Source organism: Mastigoproctus giganteus, chromosome 8, assembly GCF_048544385.1.
Source record: "Mastigoproctus giganteus isolate SK-2022 chromosome 8, ASM4854438v1, whole genome shotgun sequence".
Taxonomy (NCBI): domain Eukaryota; kingdom Metazoa; phylum Arthropoda; class Arachnida; order Uropygi; family Thelyphonidae; genus Mastigoproctus; species Mastigoproctus giganteus.
This window is the reverse complement of record NC_143582.1, coordinates 220,325,916-220,334,770: the sequence shown is the minus strand read 5'-3', so window position 1 is coordinate 220,334,770 and position 8,855 is coordinate 220,325,916. Positions and strand designations below refer to the sequence as shown.

At 36.7% G+C, this 8,855-nt stretch overlaps 1 protein-coding gene across 1 annotated transcript in view; it reads left to right on the top strand.

Moving 5' to 3' along the window:
* Positions 1-7,647: 7,647 nt before the first annotated feature.
* LOC150082312 (uncharacterized) overlaps positions 7,648-8,855 on the top strand; it is a 131,259-nt gene continuing 130,051 nt past the window's right edge. Inside the window, exon 1 of the mRNA XM_090380138.1 lies at positions 7,648-7,783. The gene's annotated coding sequence lies outside the window, so the exon portion shown is untranslated. The remainder of the gene's footprint in view (positions 7,784-8,855) is intronic.

Sequence of the window (8,855 nt, the reverse complement as noted above, 5' to 3'; positions counted from 1 at the left end):
TGACTACTATTCATCAGCAAGCGTGAAGTGTCACTGCAGTAGGATTACCTAGCTGGTAAGTTCTTATAATGTCTGAAGTAATTATTACAGAAACTCGCCGAGAAAAAAGACAGAAAAAACAAAAAATAAAAATGTTTTAATGTATGCTCGCGTGCAAGTTGGGTCAGTACTTATGCAATCAAGTGAATCAACTTTTGTACATGTTTGTTCGGATCATATGTTTTCGTTGGAAACAGATACATTATATTATGCCTTTCTTTTTGGTGTTATGGTTATTTAATATATGACTTGTCTGCCTTTCTATGGGTTTCTATCCATCATGGCTGACAGGATAACATAAATCAAGTTATATGGAAGAAGGAAACCAAGATAAGAAAATGGTATGGACGACTGAAAGGATATCCATATATTGTTAAAGGTTTGCGTTATTAGGCGTCAAGAACTTCATGAAATATGCAAATACCAAGACAGACAAAAAGACCATCGTGTAGATACAGGTTGCAAAGCTTTCAGGAGACGTTAACTTTTGATCGATTTTATGTACTCAGTAAATTACAGTTAGTGGTCTGAGTAAACTTATTTTTAACGGATACTCAATCAAAAATATTTTAATATGATTTTTATCATGGGAAGAGAAGGTATAAGAAGCTACAAAGGCTATTCAAGAATGTATACGTTCCCCTGGTGGCAGCAAAAAAATCTAAATTTCTTTATGGGACTCCTTATAAAATTACATTTATATTAATTTAACAGCAAATATAAAATTTCGTCCCCCGGAAACTCTGGTTCTTCGTTTAGCAAAACTGGCAAACCGACCAGAAGACACATGCAATTTACAGACATTATACACACGGATAAATGAGGTAAGTCTGGTGATCCTAATATGACAGTTTTATAAGTAATGCAAGTTACGCTGCCCAGACCAACAAAAAGGCCTCCTGAAAATATTTCTAATCATATGGGATTCGAGGTTGATCAAAAGAAAATTAAATTATATCGTAAGTAAATATAATAAAGGCGCCAAGGAAGATCCTTGAGGCAACCCTGAGGTGGGCTGAATTAAAATATCGGGTAATGTAATGAACAAAATCCTTTAAAAATTATTAAGATATGAAGTTAATTAAGTTGCCTCAGTCTTACACTACAAATATACTTTTTTTTTTTTTTTTTAACAAGTAACTTCAAGTTTCTAACAAGGGTTTTTAGTAAATAAGTACAAGTAAAAGTTTTTCATTCTCTTTTAGAAATTCACAACTATCGAGGACTTTATTCACTACGCTGGTGCTTTACCACACTGGAAATGCAAGCACATCATGGTCCCCTAATTATGTTTTCAACTTCGAAAAATTGAAGCCATTCAGTCAACCACGAACAAATTTCTTCTTAAATGAGATCATTCTCATGATTACTATAGAATAAATCATAATACGTATCTAAATAAATATAATTTACAGTTACTTCATCATAGAAGGAAACTGATGAGCTAAATTTTAACTCCTAAGGTTAAAAACAATAATTGTATCAGCTTTCCTCTAATTCCTCTTTCCACCAGTACCGATGCCACACAGCGAAGCATGGACTTTATCAGGCTTCTGAAAGTTGCAGGAGGTATATTGTACCGTGTCACCAGGATTGCATTCTGTAGGTCTGCGATAGTCAGTGGTGGATCTGTCGATCCGCGTGATCCCAAAAATGTTCTATTGAATTAATATCCGGCGAATTAAGCGGCCAAGGTAGCACTTGGAAGTCCCTTTCGTGTTCGGCGAACTCTTGTCAACCATTTTCTCATGGCAATGAAACATTAGTACCTATCTTCACCATCACCGTTGATTTGGACAGTTTCTAACCATACTCATAGAATGATGAATACTACTGTGTGTTTTCCTGCCTTCTATCTCCTGTTGGTCTTGAGGCGGGATCATCCGCTGGCACAGGATATGCCGTGTAGAATCTATATCTCTTTCCTCTATTTCTTTTTATATCTTCTCTTTTACTCTGCATCTGTCTATCAGGTGTTTACTTTTTTATTCTTTCTCCTTTTTCTGCTATTCTTTCCTCTACTGTGTTTGTCCTTGCCGGCACCAGCTTGCACTTGTGCAGGGTATGTTGGTAGTTTTCTATCAATTCTTTTTATTATTATTTTATTTATCCCTTTTTTCAATGGTTTGGACATTCAGTACGTGACACTCGTCATTTGCACGGTCAGCGCCCTGTTGTGGCCCGCCTCCTCGTGACGTACGGAGGCGGGCATCAACTCATCAGTGTTTCCAAGACCACGATACATTTTCACAGTGCACACATATTCATATAGTTGCACAGTGTTTGCAGTTTTGACAAATAATGAATAGTTATTCCACTATGCAATTCTCCTGCATTCACCAAACTCTCCAATCAAGAATTTATTTCCCCAAAAAAGATCATTTCTGTAGTACCACATTTTATTCTTTCTTCTTCTCAAAATGAAACAGCGAACGAATAAATAAGTATCCATCTAGTATATCGAATTAAAGTCCAGATTTACTTCAATATCAGTAGAACCACAAACAAATATACCAAACAGCAAAGCTGCATGCCTCTACAAAATCACATTCTTGTTCGATAATACCGCTGTCCAGTGATCTGAAAATGTGCAGCCTTTATTAAATAATCCTCAAGGGTTTAATGAGTTCTGGCACGCACCAGGCGTTTCACAATTATTAGTATTCTGCACACAAATTTTCCAGGGGTCAGAACGGTCTGCCAAATCGCCAAAAGATAGGAATTTTCTAAAATGAGTTAATAGGTGGCTATTGTTAATTAAGCCAAATGGTAAGAACATTTTTTTGTAATTCTTATTATAATTTTTAAATTTCTTAAAAACTTTTGTTTTTTATTTGCATAATCAATTATTTCGATTACTGAAATAATCGATTAATAATCATTTGATTACTGAAATAATTTATTATTAATCATTCGAGTATGCCCATCACTTGTGTACATACAAGCAGATACAAAATGGCAGATATTGTTTGGAAAAATTATTTTAAATTTTTATCTGTTTTATAAACTTTTTTTTTGTAACGAAATTTTCTTACGGTAACGGAAATTTTTACTTTCAATTTTTTACGAATTTTTTTTTACGGAAATGAAGCATTGACATCACGTCCTATTAGGTGGCTGTTAGATTTTAAATGACGTCACTTCCTAAATGGCGCTAAGAATGCTAACTCAGTCACTAACGTTGATATGGAAGAGTAAGCAGCGGGTAGTAATATTATTCAAGAATAAAATCAGAATATTATGCAAGAAAGTGGGTAGTAATATTATTCAAGACTTTAATAAAATCTGCTTTTTTTTAACAGTATAAGAGAAGGTGGTAACTTTTATCTGTAACATGCCCTTTCAAAATGCGAAATATAACTGCATTCGCACAATTTAACAGCAAATTGGAGAAGAAATCAATTCCGGTATAGTCTTAAAGAGGGGTAAAAATTTATAAGACAATTTAAATGTCAGTTCTTAGGCGTTTCCCTTTCTCCCCATAATAAGAAAAATAATTAAAAACGCCTTGGAGGAGCAATTCTATAAATAATATTTCACTGTTTTCGAAGGCATAACAAGTTACATTGGCATTAGTTAAAAAGTTTAACTGCCTTCCCAATACTGACTATATAAAATGCATAATTAATGTCAGGCCGATAATTAATCAAATATTTTTTTTATTTTCAATAATTTAAATCTAATTCAATACAGATTTACTGATAAAAAAAAACTAAACAAATCAAACCAATAAAATTGTGTATAATATTATTAACACAAATTCATTCATTTCAGCAGCCTTTATATATGGTGAAGTTGACACCCTGGTGAAGTTGGTCATGTCCAATGAGTTTGAAAATAAACGGAAGTGGATGTTGTAGCTCAAACTTCCTCCAACAGGTAGTGGTACGGAAATTGTCCAGTAGACTGACAGATTGCAAGTAACAACCAGTTTCTTTAGTAGCGTTAACCTTCCCTGTCACGATTTCGCAATGGAGCAACGAACGAATATCAAAATTTTTCTTTAAATTGGGAAACTCTGCAAGAGAAATGTATGGAATGTTAAGTCGTATCAGTGTGGATGAATAGTATAAGCTTTTCAAAGGCGGATGTGAGGATGTTTGCGATGGCCAAATTGGGGTACACCAACCTCTCGAAATGAGGACAAAGTTGCAAAAGGTCGGAAATTTTGGCAAGAGGCTGTCGTTCGATCCTCAGAATGATGCCTGATAAGTTGGATATGAATAAGAAAACAATTTATCAAATTCTGCGTGAACATTTAGGGAAAAGGAATGTCTGTACAAAATTTGTACCGCACAGCTTCACGAAAGAACAAAAGCAATTTCATCCAGACTTGTGAAGACAATCCTAATTTTCTCGACTATTGTCACTGGATATGAGTGTTGGGAATTTCAGTACGACCGACAGAAGCATAAGAGCATGCAGTGGACTTAAAAATTATGACCAAAGTGCCCTCCACAAAAACGTTTAGTTTACAAAAGTCCCGGATCAAGAATTCTGATCATGTTTTTCGACAAACAGGTCTGATTCATAAGGAATTTGTACTTGAAGGAAAGAGAGTTGCATTCTACGTAGAGGTGCTTCAAAGACTATTGAAATGCATTTTTCAGGCGAGGCTGCCATTTCGAGAGAAAGACATCTGGTTCTTGATGCAAGACAATGCCCCCGCCCATTCTGCACTTGGGAAGACACTGACGAAACATGGCATTGTAAAAATCAACCATCTACCCTACTCTTCCAATCTCGCACCAGCGGACTTCTCTTTTCTGAGGTCAAAAATTCCCTCAAAGGAAAGAGGTTTCGGAATCTTGAGGACATAAAGAAACACATAACCTCCGAACTGAACATCATCTCTCTTTGGGCGCCTTCACTGACTTTTTTCAAAAACTTTTACAACGGTTTAATAAGTACATTCAATCAGGCGGTGATTACTTTGAATAAAAATAAAACCACTTTTGAGTTCCTTCACTTTTTGTTCTATTTATTGAACCAGTCCGGGGTTTTTATTGCCACACCTCGTATATATACGAGAGGCGTTCAATAACTAACCAAGGTATTCCCACAGTTATATTTTAATGATTCATGATTTATGATGTTCCTATATATCTCAACTTGAATCATACTAATTTTGATCCCACTATGTTTTTAGGTTGGGCTTCTGTAACAGAAAGAAGGAAGACACCTGTATCAAACTATGGATTTGCTGAAATTGGAGTATCGTTCAGTCATCAAGTATCTCACCAAAGAAGAAAATGGGCCAAAGGCTATTCATGAAAGGATGGTGGTTGCGCAAGGCAATAGTGCACATGCAGAGTACCAGTGAAATTCTGATCAAAACAATTCAACTGGGGCAGACAGCCCATCGAAGATGATGGACATCCAGGAAGACCTGTGACAGCGACAACTCCAAAAATGTGCCAAGTTGTGGAAACCCTTGTGCTGAATTACAGATGTTTAAAGGTGTCCCGAATATGACATATCTGAGGGAACAGTTATAACCATTCTCCATGAACATTTGGGGATGACTAAGGTCAGTGCAAGGTGGGTCTCCAGATTTCTTACCCCTGTGCAGAAGCAATTCAGTATTGTAAGAAGAATTTAGAGCTTTACGGAAAGGATCGTGAAAGTTTCATCTCCAGAATTGTTACGAGTGATGAAACATGAGTTCATCACTTGGATCCTGAGACAAAGCAAGAATCAATGCAAGGGAAGCACAAGGGTGTTCCCACGCCCAAAAAATTTTGGACACAACCTTCAGCTAGCAAGATTACGGCAACCAGTTTTTGGGATGCTGAGGGAAATTTGTACATTCACTACTTGGAACACAAGCAGACAGTCGCTTTGCTGATGATAATGAACTGAAGCCTGCTGTTTCTGCGTTATTTGATGGATAGGACAAAGAATTTTATTTGTCTGCTATTTCCTCATTGCCAAAAATGGAACAAGTATACTGAAGTTCAGGAGAGTTACATTGAAAAAAAAAAAAAAAAAAAAAATTATTTTTGCCTCTCTCTCTCTCTCTCTCTCTCTCTCTCTCTCTCTCTCTCTCTCATTTCTTTCATCATCAGCCGTTTTCAATCCACTGCAGGATGAAGGCCTCTCCAGCAACTTTCCGGTTCCTTCTGTTTCGAGCACTGGCCATCCATTTACTACCCACAAACTCATGAATTTCATCTATCCATCTCCGCCTTTGTCTTCCAGGTTTTCTTCTAGCTCCTCTTGGGTACCATTCTGTTATTTTCTTAGTCCATCTGTCATCATGTCTTCGAGCTATGTGTCCTTCCCAAGTCCATATCAGTTCTTTAGTTTAGTGATAAGAATGTCCTTTATTTATGTTTGCTGCCTAATCCACGTGCTTCTCTTCTTATCTAACAGTCTGATTCCCAATATAATTCGTTCCATTCTTCGCTGTGTAGTTCTTAGCTTCTCTTCCATTCTTTTGGTGGTGCCCTAGTTTCACTTCCATGTCATGGTGGAGAGTATACATTGGTTCATTATTTTACGTTTCAGAAAAATTGGGATATTGCTCCTCAAGCATGTGACTGTATTTCCTGAATGCTATCCATCCGAAATTTATCGTTCTCATGGTCCAGCCATTTATCATTATTACAACTAATGACTCGTCCCAGATTATATCCCTTTCTGTGGCATACTTGTTCACCACTACTTTTGTTTTAGCCATATTCATCTTTAGTCCAAAATCCTTACTAACTTTGCATAACTGATTAAAATTTTCCTCTAATTCTTTGGGATCCTGGCTTATGATGACAATGTCATCTGCAAATCGTAAATGGTTTAGGTACGCTCCATTCACATTGACTCCTTTCTGCGACCAGGCCAATCTTCTGAAAGCTTCCTCAAAGGCAGAAGTAAACAACTTCGGAGATATTGTGTCTCTTTGTCGAACTCCTTTCTCAATTTTAAATTTGCTACTATCTGTGTCTAATAAAGAGGTAGCGTTCTCATATATTTTCTTCAAAATCATAATCTATGGGGTATCTATGCCTTGTCTTTCCAGTGCCCGAAACATTGCCTTATGCTGTATGGAGTCAAATGCCTTTTCATAATTTCCTTCATAGTTAAGTAGATAATTTATGGAATACTCCTCGAATATATATATTTTTTATTTTTACTCATTTAAATCGAATTCATACAGATTCATCCACTTCCGTTCTTATTGGCCAAATATATATATATATATATTTTTTTTTTTGTGACTGTCAGAGGAAAGGCTTTTCTACACCTTTCTCTGATCGTGAATGGAGTTCCGGTTTTGTGGCAAGGTAATCTTCCATGCCGTTTACGTTTCGAATTGCAAATTATTTTTGTAACGCGAGCATGTCAAATCCCAAATCCAGCTATCCTTTTTCATGCGTGAGAGATACGCGCATGTAACTCGCCTTACTGACCCGATTACAGTTGACAACCGTATTTATTAAACTTCTTCGGGCGTCTCTCCCTCCGCCTTTCTAAGAGCGAACTGTGTCTGTCCGCACATTTACCGGATATCCTTCTCGGTGACGTTTCGTTTCCCGTGATTCACTGCTCGTAAGGTTATCGCATGCTGGCGGGTTGGCGAGCGTTTCTTCGTCAGTTGAAATCATGAGCTTGTGTGGTGTACTTCTCGAACTTTGATCTCCTAAAGGCGAGGACTTAATATGAGACGCTACTACGCGGTGGAATATTTATACACGCTTGTGGGGTTGTTGTCACTCTGCTTCCAGAAACTGTAATCAAAGAAAAAGTAAGTAACTGTGATTTGTCCTGCTTCGGAATGTTTCCTTTATTTTCCTTCCTTGGCATCTGTTGAGGCATTACGTAATTCAATAGTATTTTAATGACGTATGGCTGTTTTATAATCAAGTATTTTGGAGTTGAAGGAGTACCATTGATTTAGAATTTAGTATGATGACCCAGATAATGTTACAAGTGCTTGGATCAGCCTTGTCCTGGTTAAGTAGGTCTACTGTAGGTCACCTTGCGGAAAATAAATAAACTGCGAACTCTAAATAGTGACAAACTCCTAGGAAGCTCCTCTAGGAGAGGATTTCTTTAAAAGACAGCTGCATCTTCTCAAAAATAAAATAAAATGGTTTGTGATGGCAGTACCACTTCTGATTACAGCAGAATCTTTAAGAAGAGTCTAAATGCAGTTACCGTATATTTCAGCGTCTAAGTCGATCCCCCCTTCTACAATAATATTTTGTATCTCATGGACACGTAATCTACTTCTCAATTATTTCTGCTCAATCTTTTAAAAGTCTAAAACTACATTTTATCAAACTGCAAAATAAACTGTAAACAAAGCGTTAAGCTTCTGCAGAACTTTAAGTACAAGTCCAAAATAAAACCTACAGGCATAGGTGACATCATTGCTCTTGTTGCCTGTTTCATTTTAGACAATTTGATGCTTCAAAGGTGGACTTTTATGGCAGAATATACGGTAATTTGTTTGTCATAAAATGGGTCAAACTTAAAGTGGACACGTCGGCAACTTTCTTTGGTATTTACGTTGAAACTTTATTCGGAAAAGGGTTTATAAGTATAAACGTTTTCCAATATTTATTCTCCTGATTTCTTCCCTTTGCGTATGTCTGTGTGCACTAGTATTCACAAATCACAGAAACGACGATACTATAAGAACCTTACTAAATACTGTCAGGTTGAATTCGATGGCTCACTTTCACCCCCTCCCCATCCTTTCTATATCTTTTGCTGTATCTGTCTTCAAAGACAAATAGATACAGCGTGAGCTCGACTGTCTTCAAAGACAGTTTCTGGAGTCGAGATATCACATTCATCTCAAATATATTACA